The sequence below is a fragment of the Podarcis bocagei genome (genome assembly GCF_964188305.1).
Source record: "Podarcis bocagei genome assembly, chromosome: 9".
NCBI classification, from domain to species: Eukaryota; Metazoa; Chordata; class Lepidosauria; order Squamata; family Lacertidae; genus Podarcis; species Podarcis bocagei.
The window spans coordinates 56,870,743-56,888,137 of NC_138134.1; the positions used below are offsets into that span (position 1 = coordinate 56,870,743).

The 17,395-nt window shown below is 42.4% G+C and overlaps 1 long non-coding RNA gene across 1 annotated transcript in view; it reads right to left on the minus strand.

Moving 5' to 3' along the window:
• LOC308594794 overlaps window positions 1-15,233 on the minus strand; it is a 31,615-nt gene extending 16,382 nt beyond the window's left edge. Inside the window, exons 1-2 of the long non-coding RNA XR_014011619.1 lie at window positions 15,115-15,233; window positions 2,158-2,226 (exon numbers count right to left, since the gene is read on the minus strand). This is a non-coding gene — a long non-coding RNA (uncharacterized lncRNA). The remainder of the gene's footprint in view (window positions 1-2,157; window positions 2,227-15,114) is intronic.
• Between the last annotated feature and the right edge of the window lie 2,162 nt (window positions 15,234-17,395).

Sequence of the window (17,395 nt, forward strand, 5' to 3'; positions counted from 1 at the left end):
AGCCGCTTCTGGCGAAACCAGAGCAGCGCATGGAAACGCCGTTTACCTTCCCGCTGGAGCAGTACATATTTATCTACTTGCACTTTGAAGTGCTTTCGAACTGCTAGGTTGGCAGGAGCAGGGACCGAGCAATGGGAGCTCACCCCGTCGCGGGAATTCGAACAGCCAACCTTCTGATCAGCAAGCCCTAGGCTCTGTGGTTTAGACCACAGCGCTACCTGCGTCCCATGTGAATCTTGATAAAATGTAATAAGAAGGTTGAATTCACTCTGGAGGGGCACTTCTGCCTGCACATTTCATTCACTTACATGAAAAGCAAGGGAAAGACATCCCTGTTTTTAGTTCCAGCATTAGAGTCAATGTGGGTGAAACAGAACTTCAGATTTAACAAATAAGACTTGAACCCAAATAAAATTGGAATGGCACTGAGTGGACATGGGACATTTCAGAATGCTTCCAAACTTAGGGTTGCCATATTTCAAGTAAAAATCTGGACATTTTGCTGAATTCCCAAAATTCCCCCCAGGTGCTAATTCTGTCATTGGAAAATCTGGACATATGACAAGCCTATCAAACTATACTGTAGCTTTGATTAGTGAAGATATGTGTCAGGGAACTGACATCGGAGCCAGAGGCGGAGGGAAGGCTCCCAAGTGATGCTGGAGAGGGACCCAGCAGGGAGAGAGGCAGCTCATCAGCTGGGGAAGGTAATCAGCACAACACCAGGGACAAAGGGGGGCAGATGGGGGAATTGGCGAGAGGGCTCCAGGACTCCTCGCCAGACACCAGCGGGGAGAGCACGGGTCCTCCGCTACCCACACCCTCCCTGCGCAGAAGACTTCCGCGCAGGGAGAGTAGGAGGAGACTTGGCATCAAACAGCTTTTATGCTGGAAAAGGTTTAAGAAACTCCCACTGACGGATTCTGCTAGCGACTGAGGCAGCCACGAAATGAAGGGCTGTCCAGACAGAAAAGGTTTAACAAGGCAATATAGCCAGGAGTGGCGGCAACTTACGCACGAGCAACCCCTATATTCATTACAATATGCAAATGACAATTTATTGAGTTGCCTTGTTTCTACTCACCATAATTAAGATTAACTGCAGTTATGGGTTCAGATGACACACTAAACTTCAGTTAATATATATCAGAATGGAAAGCTTTAAATTCCTTTTTCACAGCTGTGCCAGCCCAGGATTCACTATGACTTATTCTTCTTGCACTAAATCATGGTTTAGCATTCTGTCTGGATGCAGCAAAAGTTTCCCTGCATGCAAATAACACCTTATTCATTACAGTGAAGTCAAATCTATGCAAGCATTCCTTTGAATATCCAGATGGGCAAGATACTTTCTCCATTTATCTGAATGATTTAGCTGTGAACAAAAGCTCTGGACTGTGGATCAGGGATGGGGATCAGGTATAGATTTTCAGTTGCCATCAGGATGAGGAGTTAGAAGAACAAGTAACTTTTTGCATATGGATGGGAATTGGAGCTGCGATCTTCTCCCCCTTTCTCTCCACACTTTGCACCTCTTGATGGAAAAGAAACTAACACAAACAGAAAGCCTCTTGACTCCAAGGTATAAATGAAGAGCATCAGGCCAGGATCCAAACAGCCCCATAGCCATGCACAAATGCTTCCACATGTGTACAAAAGCTTCCCTGGAGGCTGTTGTCCAACCGCAGCTCTTTGCACCATGTTGGACGCTGTTCTTGAAAATCCCTTGTGTTTCAAGACAAGCTTTTCAGGTTTGGGAGCGTTGTGGTCAGGGGGCCTCAGCATCCCTATTGCATATATGGGACTCCCCACACAGTCCTTTGAATCCAGGCCCACAACTATTTTCACCATCTGGCCAGGACTTCAAGAACATTTGCTCCACTCCACTGAAGTCGATGGCAAAACTCCTGCCAACTTTAATGGAAGTAACACCAAGCCTGAAATTTAAGTTTCAAGGAATGCTGAACTGTGAAACAATCTACTTTGTTTTTCCTTTTACCCTTACGAAACAATTTGATTCCTCATAAATCATCCATATGCATGTCACTTTCCAGCAGAAAGGGTATTCAAGCAGCAGAAATGTTTATAGATAGAGGCAAAGGCAAACAAATGTTATTAATTTCATCTAACTCTAGAGAAATTAATTTTAACACTTGCCAGAAGGTGGTTTGCTATGCAGTAGGATCTCACCCAAACATGTTTCCTTGCTCCTCTTCTCCAAAAGGACTTCCAAAGGCAATGGCACCATGTGAAAAACAACAACGGAAACTCTCCGTCAAAATTTATTAGAGATATTGCTAACTGTGCAACCCACAAAATAAACCAAGCCTGGGACACATGCTAAAAAGGAGGCCCATGGATATATTTGTATGGGGTGGGGGAGCATTCTGGGCAAAGGGAACCTCGTAAAAGGATTAATAAACATGGGCAATCATTACCTAAGTGATAATCAGCTAATTTGCATGGTTTCCCCTATTTGCATTGTGTTTCCTTTGCAATGAAATGCAAATGGGGTGGACAACATAATTTATGTAATTTCAATACAGCAGACAGTGAGAGAAACAATATGGTTTTTGACAGAAGGCAAACTTCAGAGGAAGAGAAACAGCGCTGCATGTGAGGAATACAAGTGTAAATGGGAAATGATGCCTTTTTACACCCCTGTCTCTATGCCACTAAACACACATTTTATTTTATTTTTGGCTGGAGAATGGTATCACAAAAATCAGAGAAGTATCTGTGTTGAAGTATAGCTGCCTTTTGGCATGCATGTTGTTTCAAGAAGCATGAATGAAAATGCAAACGAAACCTCAATTCTCCCCCCAAACCTGCTGATGGGATTGTGCTTCCAGGCTAGAGACCAGAGCTACCAAGTGGATTTGAACCTGGCAACCCTCAAGTGCCTATGGAAGATAGGTTAGTGACCAAATCCCCTTGGCTAAGTGTGTTCCCTCCCATTAAGATGACAAAGAAATATTCCAGACAACATTGAGAGTACTGGGACGAAGCCTGTGGCTTTTCGAAAAGAGCTCACTCAGATCTCTGAAATCCCATTGCATTTGTCTCCATCTCTGTTACATTTGCTGCTTTTCAAATCGCCTGAGTTATGTTCACAAAGGCCAAGATAAATACAGCATCACGATACAGCAGGCAACCGCTGCCCCTCCAAGCAGCATTTATCAACTATCTCTCATTGTTTGCTGACAGATGGATTTGTGTGCGGAATCGTAGCTGAATCAATGAAAAGCAAGTCCAATTGAATCCATTTGCGCACATGAAGCCTATTCCCACTTGATACCATCAAAAGCCGTCTTGGTGGCTAGTGATGCTGCAGCTGTGCAGAGAGGGCTGCTTTTTTGGACAGGTGTATCATATAACCACATTTCTTGGCATGGCTTGAATATTGAACGCTTGGAGGAAACCAGTCTTGCCTGGATTTGACACTTCCTGTGTAATAGCTTCCAAACAATACATCTATATGTATAACTCTCTCCTGCTCCCTTTGCATCATTATTGATGTCTGAAGAAAGCTGATAGATGCTTCAGTATGTTAGACTTTATCCAGATGGGTACTTTGGGGAGGGAGCATCACAACTGCATTTTCAGAGAAAGATCATTCAGGGTGAGTTGCACCATTCTCGGAATCAACAGACAATACAATGCAAGTCAAATTGGAATTATTTGCAAACCGGGGACCCATGTAGTTGTCTACTGTGCTCTTGCGCCTCCTTTTCTTTCTCTCCTTTTGCTGCTATAGCTAGCAAAAAGTTAAAAGAAAATGGCAGGTCTCTGACCCAAGGAGCTTACAATCAATGTGAGGGTGCTTCTTTTTGGGGGGGGGATTTTGAGAGGTGTTAAAACAACTTAATAAGCATAGGCAAATCTTTCAAGGGGGTCTGGCTCAGGCAGGTTATCTACAGAAGTGCTGTGGAATGTGACAATGACATCTTTAGGTTCACCATTCTGGCTCCCACAGAGCCATCTATGTTAACAGATCCCCACGAGTCAATTTTATATTTTCTCTATATATAATAAAAATGTAAGAATGTCATCACACAGCCACCATTGAAGTATTTGTAGTGCCATATCACAATCCTTGATTTTCATTGTGTGGGAGGGGAGCAAATGTGAAAACAGCAGTAGCCATGGCATAGGAGCAAGATGGGAAAAGCACTAAGAGGGGGAAAGCAGTGGTTTAAAACAATGGTGGAAATTTGAGTAAATCAGGGATAAAGGGAACTGAGAGGAAGATGGTGGTTTTAACCAACAGCAGAGCTTTGAGGAAAATACTATGGAATATTTGAGGGCTCAACATCCATTATTGCTCTCACATAAGGCAGCTGAGCAATGGAAGAGCGAGACGTTTGAGTATAGTGAGAAGGGAGGAACACTGAAAGGAAAATGAGTGACTGTTTTAAACAATGGCAGAAGTTTGAGTAAAGTGGGGGTGAAGAATCACTGAGAGGAAAACTGTGGTTTTAAACAACAGCAGAGGTAAAGGGTTTCCCCCATGAGGTTTACCCCATATGCTTTCATCAGGATGATGCCGAAACTAAGAATCTGTTTTGCAATGACATGGTAACACAGCTTTCTGGGAGTGGGTTGCAAATCTAGATTCAATACAATTCCACATCAAGGTGCTAAGCACTTTCATCTCCCACAAACCTCAATGAGAACCCAAACACTCAGCACCTCACTGGCAAAGCTCAACACCTTGCAGGATTGGGTTCTTTCGGCACTGTAATTAACTCTATCACTTCAGTTAACATTTGATCTCAGGCAGCACATTTTGCATGGGAGGCGCTACAGGCTGTTAGGCCACGTCTTCGCTCTCTGATGTCTGCTTCAAGGAGTCCTTGTGTGCAATGCAAAACAAGGCAGCAAAACCCCAGCCATTTGAGAGAATTATATCTGATGGCATTTACGGAAATTGCAAGACATAAATCAGCTAATTCAGCAAATGGCTTTAAAAAAAAAAAGGAAAGGGGGGGGGGAGAAAGAAAAGAAGAAAAGAAAAGAAGAATTGTTTTTAGCAACAACATGTCTGTAATCTAGACCAGAAACAGAAGGGGTGGGGGTGGAAATTCAGACCCCAGTGATCCAGGTTCTTTTTCTTCCCAAGCTTTATGATTTATAGCCCTGAATTTAAAGAATGTGAATTAAGACACGTGTTTGGTGACTGAAATGCGTACTCCACAGCTCTGCATGAGTGTGTGTGTGTGTGTGTGTGTGTGTGTGTGTAGGAGTATTGCAGAGTATAACACAGATGTTAAGAACTACAGCAGGAAATGTTGCCTTAGGCCCGCAACATTTGTCATTGTGAACTCCAGTTCCCCAATCCTTCCCGGTTGTTTTCCAGCAACATACTTAGCATGTGACCTTTATGTGGCTGCACAGTTTCTCCCAACTGTTTTCATAGCTCATAAAGCGTTTAGGAAGTGTCTATAAAAATTGCTCGAGGAACCTGTGCCACAGAGATCTTGAGTTGGGGTCTCCATGGCCCAACTTCGATTTAGTTCACAGAGAAGGGATAATTTTTGTGTGTGCGCGCATATTGTAAATGCCCTAGTAACATCTGTACACGAAGCCTCCTGGGGAAACACCGAGACACAGTCAGGTTTAATGTGTGTTATTTGGCCAAGTTTCTCGCACATGTGATGCTTGACTTACTTCCCCCATGAAATAACACATGCGAGTGCTTTCCTTTCCTTCTTTATTGATGGTCACTTTCAGTTATCTGACTGCGGTGGGAAGAGATATTATGTCATAAACACCACAGCAACATCTGCAAAGAATCCTCGTGGAATGCAGCATATTAGCTGTCAAACCCAAAGTTGACACTCGGATCAAAAGTCCACAATGTATGGCACTTGACCCATCATCTTGTGAGTATTCGCACAGCTTTTCAAGTGCGCTGTTGCAATTGGCTGCAGCCAGAGATAAGTCACATCCAAAATCTCAGGGTACTGCTCCCTCAGAGAATGCTCTGAAAGAGGCACAGGGAAGCACAGCCATGTCAAACTAAGACGTGTGGGGGCTTGGTATCACAAACAGGTAATTCAGATACCACAAATGGAACATCGGCAATAAGGTTCCCACACTCCACCCCACACCTTATCAGAGGGCCCATCTGAACTATACATTTAAACCATATCATACCATTTTCAACAGCCAACTCCTGGAAATTTGTTAAGGATGCTGAGAGTTCTTTCCCCAAAAGTGTTTCCCCAAAAGTGCTAGAGTTCCAGGGGAAGAGAGATTGATTATGAAACCAATATGAGAATTGCAGCTTTGTAAGGGAGATGTTGTTGTTTAGTCATTTAGTAGTGTCCGACTCTTCGTGACCCCATGGACCAGAGCACGCCAGGCACTCCTGTCTTCCACTGCCTCCCGTAGTTTGGTCAAACTCATGCTGGTAGCTTCAAGAACACTGTCCAACCATCTCGTCCTCTGTCGTCCCCTTCTCCTTGTGCCCTCAATCTTTCTCAACATCAGGGTCTTTTCCAGGGAGTCTTCTCTTCTCATGGGGTGGCCAAAGTATTGGAGTCTCAGCTTCAGGATCTGTCCTTCCAGTGAGCACTCAGGACTGATTTCCTTAAGAATGGATAGGTTTGATCTTCTTGCAGTCCATGGGACTCTCAAGAGGTAAGGGAGATAGTACTTTCCTAACAACTCTCAGAAGCCTTAGCATACTACAGTTCCCATGATTAAATGGGGGGGGGGAGCCATGACTGTTGAAAGTGGTATGATACTGCCCTCATTGAACAGCACAGCTTTCCTGCATGAAGGATAAATCCTGATTAAATTCAGGGGAGGGGACACATGCTGGCATTTTGATGTCAATAGCATCCTGCGGATGCTGCAAAAAGCTTGCAGGCACGAGGAGCACCAATCCCACAATAAACCCCCATTTGGAAGCACCCTGCTTGAAAAGACCACAGCTAGCCAAAGTAATTAATGAAGCTATATTTCTTGCTAATGCAGATGTCGCTTGCTTCCCCCAGGAAATTGAATTTTCGTGAATTTCACATTTCCCCTCATTACCTCAGCCTCAGAAGAGGGAAATGTTAATTTCTATTTTTTCCAATTTGTGTTCTGTTAAGTATCCTTTGCCAAGGGCAAGTGTTCCAAAGCAGCACACGGAGAGAAGAGGTGTATGGCATTTCAAACTGAATGCTGCAATTGCAGAATACAACAGGTGACTGCAGAACCCTCTACTTCGGAAAAGTGAGTCTTATACAGGAATCACATGCACTGCTTATAAAATTGTTGAGCATTCTAGGCTATCTAGTCCAATTTGCCACTCAGTGCAGGAAATGTGGTGCTAGGGAATCTGGCTATCTGGTCCCTGCAGCCAGAAATGAAGAATCCACCACTCTCTTAGTTAGTAATTGCTTCAATCATCGGGTTGCTCTAACTGCTAGTAAGTTTCTCCTGAAGTTCCACCAACATCTACCCTAGTATAACATAAGCCCATTGGATCCAGTCTTTGCCTCTGGGCCTCCGCCTTCTTCTACTGTATGTGACAGCCCCTCTGGTATTCGGAAGCAGTCATCTCCAATAGCAACAAAGGTTTGGGCTGTTATTCTCTCAAAAAGGAACTATACCATTGGTTTGAATCTAAAATGGGTCCTATTGGACAGTATCCTTCTACAAGCACAAAGTCTTTTAATTGAGCAGTACAACTTCTTCACCCTCTTCTCTCCCTCTATGGCCCCTAAGTTCTGGGAGAGAAGGAGAAGAGGAAGAAGAGGAAGAGGGGGAGGAAGATGAAGATGAAGAGGAGGAGGAGGAGGAGGAAAAAGAAGAAGAAGAAGAAGAAGAAGAAGAAGAAGAAGAAGAAGAAGAAGAAGAAGAAGAAGACAGCAGCAGCAAAAAATGGTTGTTGTTGTTGTTGAACTGAGCATTGTCTACACTGACTGGCTAGTGGCTCCCTGGGGCTTCAGGCAGTGTTCTATCCCAGCCCTACCTGAAGACACCGGAGGGTGAACCTGGGACCTTCCACATGCAAGACCCTTCCCATAGCACTATGCAAAGTTCTTCATGCATCATGCTGGAAATTGGTGGGAAAATATGAATATACTGCAATGGATAAACTGACTAATTATGTGTGGGTAAAGGAAGGATGACAGTCTTTGAGGCAAAGTGGATGCTCTTTATTGAGTTCTGGAATAACAAAGACATGGTATAATATATGAACGTAATGTTTTCAAGATGTTTTAATGTGTCAGATTTGAGATGTACATGCTTTTTAATTAAAAAAATGAACGTTGGCTTGCTTCTTCAGCCGTTGGAACCAACCTAGCATCACTTACAGCCGCTTCTCATGAGTTAGTTGAGGTTGTTTTGTTTTTTTACTCAGGTATTCATAGGCGTATACAGTGTTGATTAGACAGAGTACATCCATGAGCACCTCTAGACTGCCAGTCTTTTGCAGGACGAATTCAAGCATGCAGGGAGATTTCAGTTTGCGCAATTAAAATGGATTAAAGCGCTCTGTCAGCCTAGTGGAACAAATCCTCCTTTTAAAAAAGAAACTGACCTTTTGCATTGAAAAGCATGGAATGAATGAATGTTTAACACAAAGATGCGTAATCACCCATCAAGAAAATTAGGATGAATGTTCATTGCTTTATTACCTCCCTGCAAACAAATCAAGCTGAATGCTCAATAAATGGGTCATCTGGAAGAGTCCCGTGTCTTTCAAACAAGAATTTGGTTAGTAAATATGAATGATGTAGAAGTTGACATTCCTGGTAAAACATGATCTGTGGTGATTGCAAGTGTTTATAACTGTCTTTGAATCATAGTGAGTAGAGGGGGTTGGGGAGGGTGAATCCAAGACCGGCTCATCCATTCAAAGCTATCAATTAATTATGGCCAATAAAGTATTTTTGAAGATGAAATTGGGTGAGGCTGAAAAGGGATGTACCTATTGGGCTGATGTAGCCGTTTTTATAGCAATCATGAGTACCTACCTAGAAGTGAATTATAGGTTTCCTAAACTTTTATTATACCTCTATTTTTTAGGAGAAATCCTGCCAGCATCTTGCTCCTTTTGTGAGCCACACAGCTGGCTAGTGTTAGAGGGAGAAATAATGCTAGGCTAAGCTAAGCTCTCTCTTTTTTAATCTAACATGTTCATTCTTTTGAGCAGCTGACTTGAGATGAAAACAAACCATGGTTTAGGAAGGAGGCAGGGAACCTCAGGCCCAAGGGGATGATGCAGCCCTCCACTCCTATCTATTTGGCCCTTGGGACTGTCTCCAGGCTATGTTCCCTCCCACTAGCCACTCTCTCCTTGACTACTTTTGCCTGGCTGGAATGTGCCCTTGAACTGCCAAAATGGGTGGCATTCAATTTTAGAGGATACTCACTGAAATTAATTAACCTGTCAAGTTAGGTCTGTTGGGAGGGATTCAACTAATGAGCCCCACTGGGGAAACCTATGCAAGGAGGTAATGTGGACATCAAGATGAAGAAGGTTCCCCAGTCCTTGCTTAAGAGGTAATGTGAATAAGCCCTCATTTCAGAACTGGCTTTACCATGAGGCAGAGTGAGGCAGGTGCCTCAGGCAGCAACTATTGAAGGGAATGCTGTGTGTGTGTAAGCCACTGTCCTCAGGGTGCAGCGGAGGATGAAGATTCAATGGTCTGCTGAGCTTTCATACTGGGAATGGAACTGGGAGGAGGCAATTTTTCTGCTTCAGGCAACAAAATGTCTTGAGCCAGCCCTGCCTCAGTTAGAATGGATCATAGCTCAGTGACTGACATGTTTTGCTTGCATCCTTTCAATCCTTCACTCACAATCCAATTTCCTATTATGACTTGGAAAAACTCCTGAAATCCTGGGATGCCACTGCCATTTAGTGTAGCTAATGCACCACTGGTGTAGATGGACCAGTGGTATACTTGGTATAATGAACTTCCTGTGTTCCTGTGACAATGCTCTGCTAGTGAATTACAGTGTGACATGTAGTGAATTATAATATGATTGTGCTGAACGAGCGGAAGTATTTTTTGGCATTTAGTTGGGCATTTTCTTAGGCAGTAAATGTCCATCAAACTTTTCAACTGTAAATCTCAGAGGTAACTAAAGAGAACTTTGTATTTAGATTCAGGTCCTTGTAGAAAAATAGACAAAGCTTGATTAGTAAGAATTTTTACTAGGTCTTCAGTCTAATCAAGAAGCAAACAGGCAGGAAGAAAGACATAACTAAATAATAAAATCAAGCTTGATATTTTTCTTAGCTATCCTAGTGTAAACCTTAATTCCAATGACAGCAGTACAGTCATCCTGGTTGCCTTTGATGTAAAGGAGAGTTTGCTCTAGGGCTTTCTGGATTTTAAGAACATAAGGAGAACCCTAATGATTCAAACTAAAGACCCTTCTAGTCCAACATTCTGTTCTTACAGTGGCCAACAAGATGCCTAAAAGAAGCCTACAGGTTGGAACTGAGCACAACTGCACTCTTCATTGCGTGACCTCATAGAATTAGAGGTAGAAAAACTTCTCTTTGTGTCCACTTCCTCCACAACATGTTATGTGGCAACCTTAGGAATATAGGAAGCTGCTTTATTCCAAGTCAGACCATTGGTCCACCTGGCTCAGGTTTGTCTACATTGAGGGGCTCTCCAGGATTTCAAACAAGGTACCCTCTCAGGCGTACTTGGAGATGCTGGGTGCCTTGCCACTGAGTTGAGTCATGGACCTTTGCAATCATTCCTCATGGCATTCCTCTGATCACCCAGTTACCTTTTTCAGAAACTTTCCCAGCTCTACAATATCCACATTAAGACACAGTAACCTGAACTCTATTCCGTGGGGTTACATTGTGATGTTGCCCATTTTATTTATTATTTATTTCATAAAATTTATATACCACATGCACAGAGACAAATGTATCTGTTTGTATAAATACATTTGAAACTCAGAAATGAAATGGAGTATTTATGTCCCTTTTGGCTTGAAAGATATCATACTCTAACAACCAAAATGTGTTGAAAAGCAAGTACTAATACAAAGCTGAGTTGGACTATTTTTGCAAAATGAAATTGATGCTATCAGATTTGGGCTTATAGAGAGTAGACCAGGAGCTGCTAGCTCATTATAGAAATCCTTGCCTCCTCTTTATGAGGTGATGTACATCAGGCTTCCATAAGCTGGTGCCCTTCAGATGTTATGTACCCCAACTCCACACTTCTACTGATTCCCACCTGCAACAGAAATGTGAAGACTTTTCTTGCTCTTTTCAGTACCAGGAACAACAGTCATCTGGGGTGCTAAAAACAACAACAGATGACTGGATCTTCAATGACCTCTCACAAACCCTTCCATCAGATTTCCAGTTTGGTGTATATGCGTATATTTGTGTGTGTGTGCACAAGTATTTCATTACTCGTGGATTTAGATTTGGGAAGGCAGACACTCTTTACCCATTTGGAAGAGGCAGGGTAGGATAAATGCCCAGACATGGCGTCAGCCTGCCACCACTAATTCTGATTGGATGTAGCAGCTATCTGAGCATAGCACAATAGAGAGATTACTTGCTCCAGTGTTTCAGCTCTTATGAATCCCAATAAGTGTGTGTGTCTAACTGTGACACTGTTTCTACAACTGGATTGTATTGGGCTATCCAAGAGCAAAACAAACATTGAACACAGAACTCTCATATGTATGGTATTAATATACAAAAATATCAAACACAAATTCTGATTAAACCAATTAAGGGGAGCTGTGCAAAACTTGCAAATTCTTACAGGCCCGGAAATGTTCATGGTGGCCCTGGTGATGTAGCTGTGGCTTCCTTCCTGCTTTTTTATTTTTAATCTATTTTTTTCTTCCTCTGGTGCCTTCAGGCTTCTTAAACATTGTGAACTTTTGCAAAACATCAGCTTGCTATCAAAACCATCCGTCCTCCATTCTCCCTTAGTCCAGTCTCTGACAGATAGCCTTTTCTTTTCATTCACAGTGTCTCTCTGTTTCACTGTCCTCACTGGCTATGTTTGGAAAGTTCAAAACCATTTTCCTAATGTTCGTTCATGACAATGAATGCAAACCGTATGTTTTGGCGAAGGCCTCTGAAGGGATGCGCATCTTAAACAATGACAACAACAAAACCAACCCATGTTCAGATCCAACACATTTCTCTAGCTAATGGTTTGCTAAACGGAGCACTGTGTGTGGCATTATTACTTTAAAGGAAAGTTGTGCGTAACATATATAACCCTTTGTCATTCTTTAAAATAATAATAATAATTAAATACTGTACAGTATGTTGTGTGGGTAGTAAGAGTTATGGTCCAAGCAATGAAACACAAGCCTGCTCATTTGTTCTTAACATAACCCTGACCTGGGAAGATGACCATCTCTGGGGTAGGAGATGATTTAATTTCCATGCACCTAAGAGGTTTGTTTTCCTTTGGCATCAAGGCAGCAGATAAGTGTCAAATTCTGCAAAATCGGGTATTCGAGTTTGGGGATGTAAAAGTCTCCCTAATGGGACCAAACGTAGACCACTGAGATTAATTTGCGTCAAGCCCACAGATGGGCCTAAAACCACCGATTGAAAATAAATAAATGTATATTCTTCGCTGCAAAATGTTTTCCCGCTTTCAGCTTTTATTCTGGCTTTGAAGTATTTTCTGCTCACGACAGCTTATGTAACCAGTGCTTCATAGGAGGGAAGGGCACATTTCAGACATTCGGAGTTTCTCCTTTACAGTCTTTGGACCTGTCAGGGAACTGCCATCAGAGGGAAGAGGAGAGGAAAGTCGCTCCAGTGATGCAGGGGAGGGAACTAGCAAGGAGAGAGAGAGGGTTCCCACGGGGGAAAGAAATCCAGGGGACACCAGGGAGAAAGGGGAAGCCGAGAGCAAGGCGGAGGGGAGGCTCAGAGATTCTTCCAGTGAAATCAGCGGAGAGAGCACAGGACCTCCGCTTGGCACGCCCACGCTGCGCAGAAGGCTTCCACGCAGGGAATCTAGGAGGAGACTTGGAGTCAAACAACTCCTATGTTGGCGCAAATTTAGGTCCCGCCCACTGACGGATTCTGCCAGTGACTAAGACAGTCGCGTTTCAAGGGCTGTCAACCGGGGAAAGTTTTAGCTACACGGCTAGCTTGGAGCAGTTTGCAGTTTACGCACAAGCAACCCCAATTCCCATTACAGGACGGAAGGAAATGGTTAAACTCGTTCATCTGGAACATTGAAATTTTATAACTGGAATTAGTTATGAGATGCCCATCTCTTAGCACTTCTGGGGGGAAAAGAGGAAATAAATGAGTTACTTGCTCTCTCTCCACCACCACCTGCCTTTAGCCTCAGTGTACTTCCAAAGCTAGGAGAAGTGATCAGTTGTCTAGTTTGGGTTGAAATTTCTTTTCCCAGGCCCCACTGATTCTATAGGTGTGATACAAGGAATGGGATGTGTAACGTGTTAGCCCATTTTGCAGTCATTTATTTCATGGGTTGTTACTGTTATGCTTCTAAACTGCCCTTCATTCATGTGAAACATGAAACCAGCAATAAAACATTTTTTTAAAATATTAAAGCAGTTGTAAGGAACCTCCAACATTATTTGATGTCATCTGTCAATCTTTGATGTCATCTATCAACCTAGTCACTTTCTGCACTAACTGTGGCTTTCCTAGATTTTTGCAGATTTTATGTGAATGTTATGCATCTTAAGTACATTTTGCAGAATTTACATCTAATTCTCCAAAATGAAATGTGAAATAGCTAAATGTATGTAAAATATATAACATAGTTGAAAATTAGCCACGCCCTCTTTTGCTTTTTGCCTCTAGCGGTGCTCCTCATTTGAAAGCAGACCCGAGAAGTTCAGACAGGTTTGAATCCGGTCCTCAGACTGAAAGCACCATCCATGCCATAAAACATTATAAAATTAGATTCATATTAATTTCAATAAAGTAATCAGCTGTGGCCAATCTCAAAAACATAAAAACAGATACACCCTGATGTCCCAACTAAAGGCTTGAATGAATAAACGTGTATTTAAAAGATGCCAAAACACAATACTGAGGTTTTCAATTGTACGGTGGTACCTTGAGTTACAGACGCTTCAGGTTACAGACTCCGCTAACCCAGAAAAAGTACCTCAGGTTAAGAACTTTGCTTCAGGATGTGAACAGAAATCACGCGGCGGCAGTGGGAGGCCCCATTAGCTAAAGTGGTACCTCAGGTTAAGAACAGTTTCAGGTTAAGAACAGACCTCCAGAACGAATTAAGTTCTTAACCCGAGGTACCACTGTATATCCAAAGGGAGGGAGTTCTATAATTGGGGTGCCACTGTAGGGAAGACCATTTCTTATGTCACCATCAACTAAGTAGAGTCCATTGACAGCATCACTAGGAGAACCTTACCAAATGATCTCAGAGATATATGGAACAAGGTACTCTTACAGGTATTTGGCTTCCAAGCTTTTTAGGGCTTTGAAGATTGAATTGGCTCAGGTGGTTTATAGATTTATTAATTCCCAAAGGCCAGGTGTTAATTAAAGCCCTTTTAGTGGTGCTGAAAAGTGTCATTTGATGCCAAAAATGCCAAGTGAGGTGGGAGACCTCAGGGAAGGTATTGTAGCCTAAAAACATCTGAACAAGAAACATTTAATATCTAAGGGCACTCAAAAGTATAAATCAGAAGGTATTTCATTCCCAACTAAACAAAAAAAATTTTTCCAGGACAGGCTCAAATATATCTTATAATTAAATTCTCTTTTCCTTTTTATTTGTTGTTAATTAGAATAGGAAGAAACAAAATTTACTTGTCCAGGCCCCCCTTTGCTGTTGCTGTCAGAGAACTATCAACCACCCAGACACCCAGCTTCAAAGGAAGACATTGCTGCGTTTATTTCTCTGTTTATCTCAAAGCCGGTATGATAGGAAGAATTATCTGTGCCTTCAAGCCAAGATCCTTTCTGCTCATCTAGCCTTCAGCCTAGGCATAGGCCTATATTGATAATCATGGCTTACTGAAACTGAACATTGGTTCATATTGAAGGCAGTTCCATCCCTTCTGAACACACACACCCGAAACTTGGAAAATAAGCCTTAAAGGGACCCCATAAATAGTGAGATACATCCATTGACTCACCCACTTTTCTCTCTGGCACCACCTGTCACTGGGATGCAGCCCCTGGAAGGTCATGCACAACAGAATGAGGACTTGAGGGTGGGAATGGTTCTGCAGAATGCAGAGGGTCTGTCTCAGAGGGGAGGGGTATGTGCACTGAGCCAAGGCTCAAATGGAAAATCATTCACACTGCTGGAATTAGTCATTTTTTCTGGTTTCTGGCAGCATGTTGGAGTGTTCAGTTGCTCATTAAGCTGCAGTACTGAGCCAACGTTCCACAGTCAAGGATTTGGTTGTAGGCACCCATCTCTACTAGACAGGCCTGATTATTCTGGGGTAAACTCCAAGTACCAGAGATGATAATTGCATGGATGTCTTATCCAGCCCATCTCTTGGCTTTTCTCAGATCCTTCTTATAATAATGTAGAAGTGGCCACTCATTATGGAACCGCTTCCGTTATGGGCACACGGCCAACTCTTCTGTCATGCCAGTTCCTAGAACCGCTTCCTAGGTCCGATTTCTGTTTTGTGTTTTTGTGTCTTTATTTAATACTATTGGAGCCTGCAGAGTGTCTGCGGAATTATCTGGGGACTAATATATTGCCTTTTGAAATAGAATCAGGCCCAGTCACATGCCAATCTGATCTTGGAGGTGTTTCAGGACAAGACATGTGAATATATTTCCTTGGTCAATTATGAGAGCTAAAAATCCCATAAAACCTTCTTGACTGAAGGCCTTTACAGGCACACTGTTTATAGCACATAACTGCTGTTTGTTCTCATGCTTTGGGAGGAGATATTGTAGTGAAATGTCCATAGCACTCAGTTGCATGTCACTGGCCTTTTGTGCATTACTTTGGAGGGTGGGTGAGCTTTTTCCCATTCACGCCAAAGATAGGATGTGGTTGGACTAAAAAAAGTTCTGTAGATAGCCTTCCATTCCCTTGTTCCTCCAATCAAATGTTGGTGTTATGAACATTGTTTTATTTACTTACACATTTATAATCCACACTTTTGGTTCATATATATATATATTTAATATAAAAAAGCAAGGCAGAAAACAACGTGAGTTTGTGAGCAAGGTAGCCATTTCACACAGGTCTGTGTGTGTTGGTATTTAATACCGGGTATTCTGTCTGTGAGGGAGGTTAGTTGGTAGGAGTCTCTTGAGTTCGCTGTTACATAGGGATGGGAAGAGATTCAATTCAGTTCACATTTAAAGCTGAATTTATCAAATTCGCTTTCTGAAACAATATGAGAACTGAAGCACCAACATCCTTTGAAAATGCACTTCTCCAAGTTTTGCAATGCAATTCTCCAAGAAACCAAAATTTACAAAAATGCGTACACTAGGTAGAGGTGTACTTAAAAACTAATGTATTAATGAAAATAACATACTAAATGCATTATATTAGGAGGAAATGCTTGCAATTGTGAAAACTATAGAAATGCGTTCACGTGGCTTCATGAGTACAATATTCCAGGATAGTGACAGATTGACAATGACATCATATGGAAGCATGCAGGGGGGGGACTGTAAAGAAATAGCAGTTATAGCATGACAACTGCTATGTTTGAAAGGGGCATATAATATTGCTGGGTAGCACTTATATATACACCAATATTTATATTAGATTGTGTGTGCGGATGGGGCCCCAATGCAGACGTGGCTGAGCTGCTGTGAGGCCTCAACTCAGCTAAGTGAAGTCATAAAGTGTAATCACCAATCTAATCTAGTCAAGAGACCTTGTCATCTTCAGCTACTTTCACAGCAACTCACTATATCTAATAGTTTAGAGAGGAAGAACAGTGGCCAAATTGTAAAATGAAATGAGAGCATTCAAAATGGTTCAAGTTTGAATGACTGAGAATCCTGAAAACTAACCAGAAGGAATAAGGAATATTTCCTTTGATAGCTGAAAATAAACTCTACATGTTAGACGTGGGGCTCCCTCGCTTGAGGAAGAGTGCACCGCATTTCTTAGGATGCAACTTAATCCCATCCTTAGAGCCAGTCATCACAACTGCTTCCAAATCAGTTAAGGATTGCATCTCCACTAGCTGCTGATAACCTTTCAGTAGTCTAGTCAGATCTTTTGCTCATGGAAGAAGAACAGTGTGTGGAGCTCAGCATGCCCAGGGGAGGGGAAGAAGCTGCACAGATTGATTACAGGGCAAAGGTGTAATGACATCACCATGAAAACTCATTTCACTTCTCTCTATGCGTTCAATTAATAATGTCGGCTTCAGCCAGCAAACCACCTGACCATCCTTTCTTACCAAGACATTTGCCAGAAGGAGA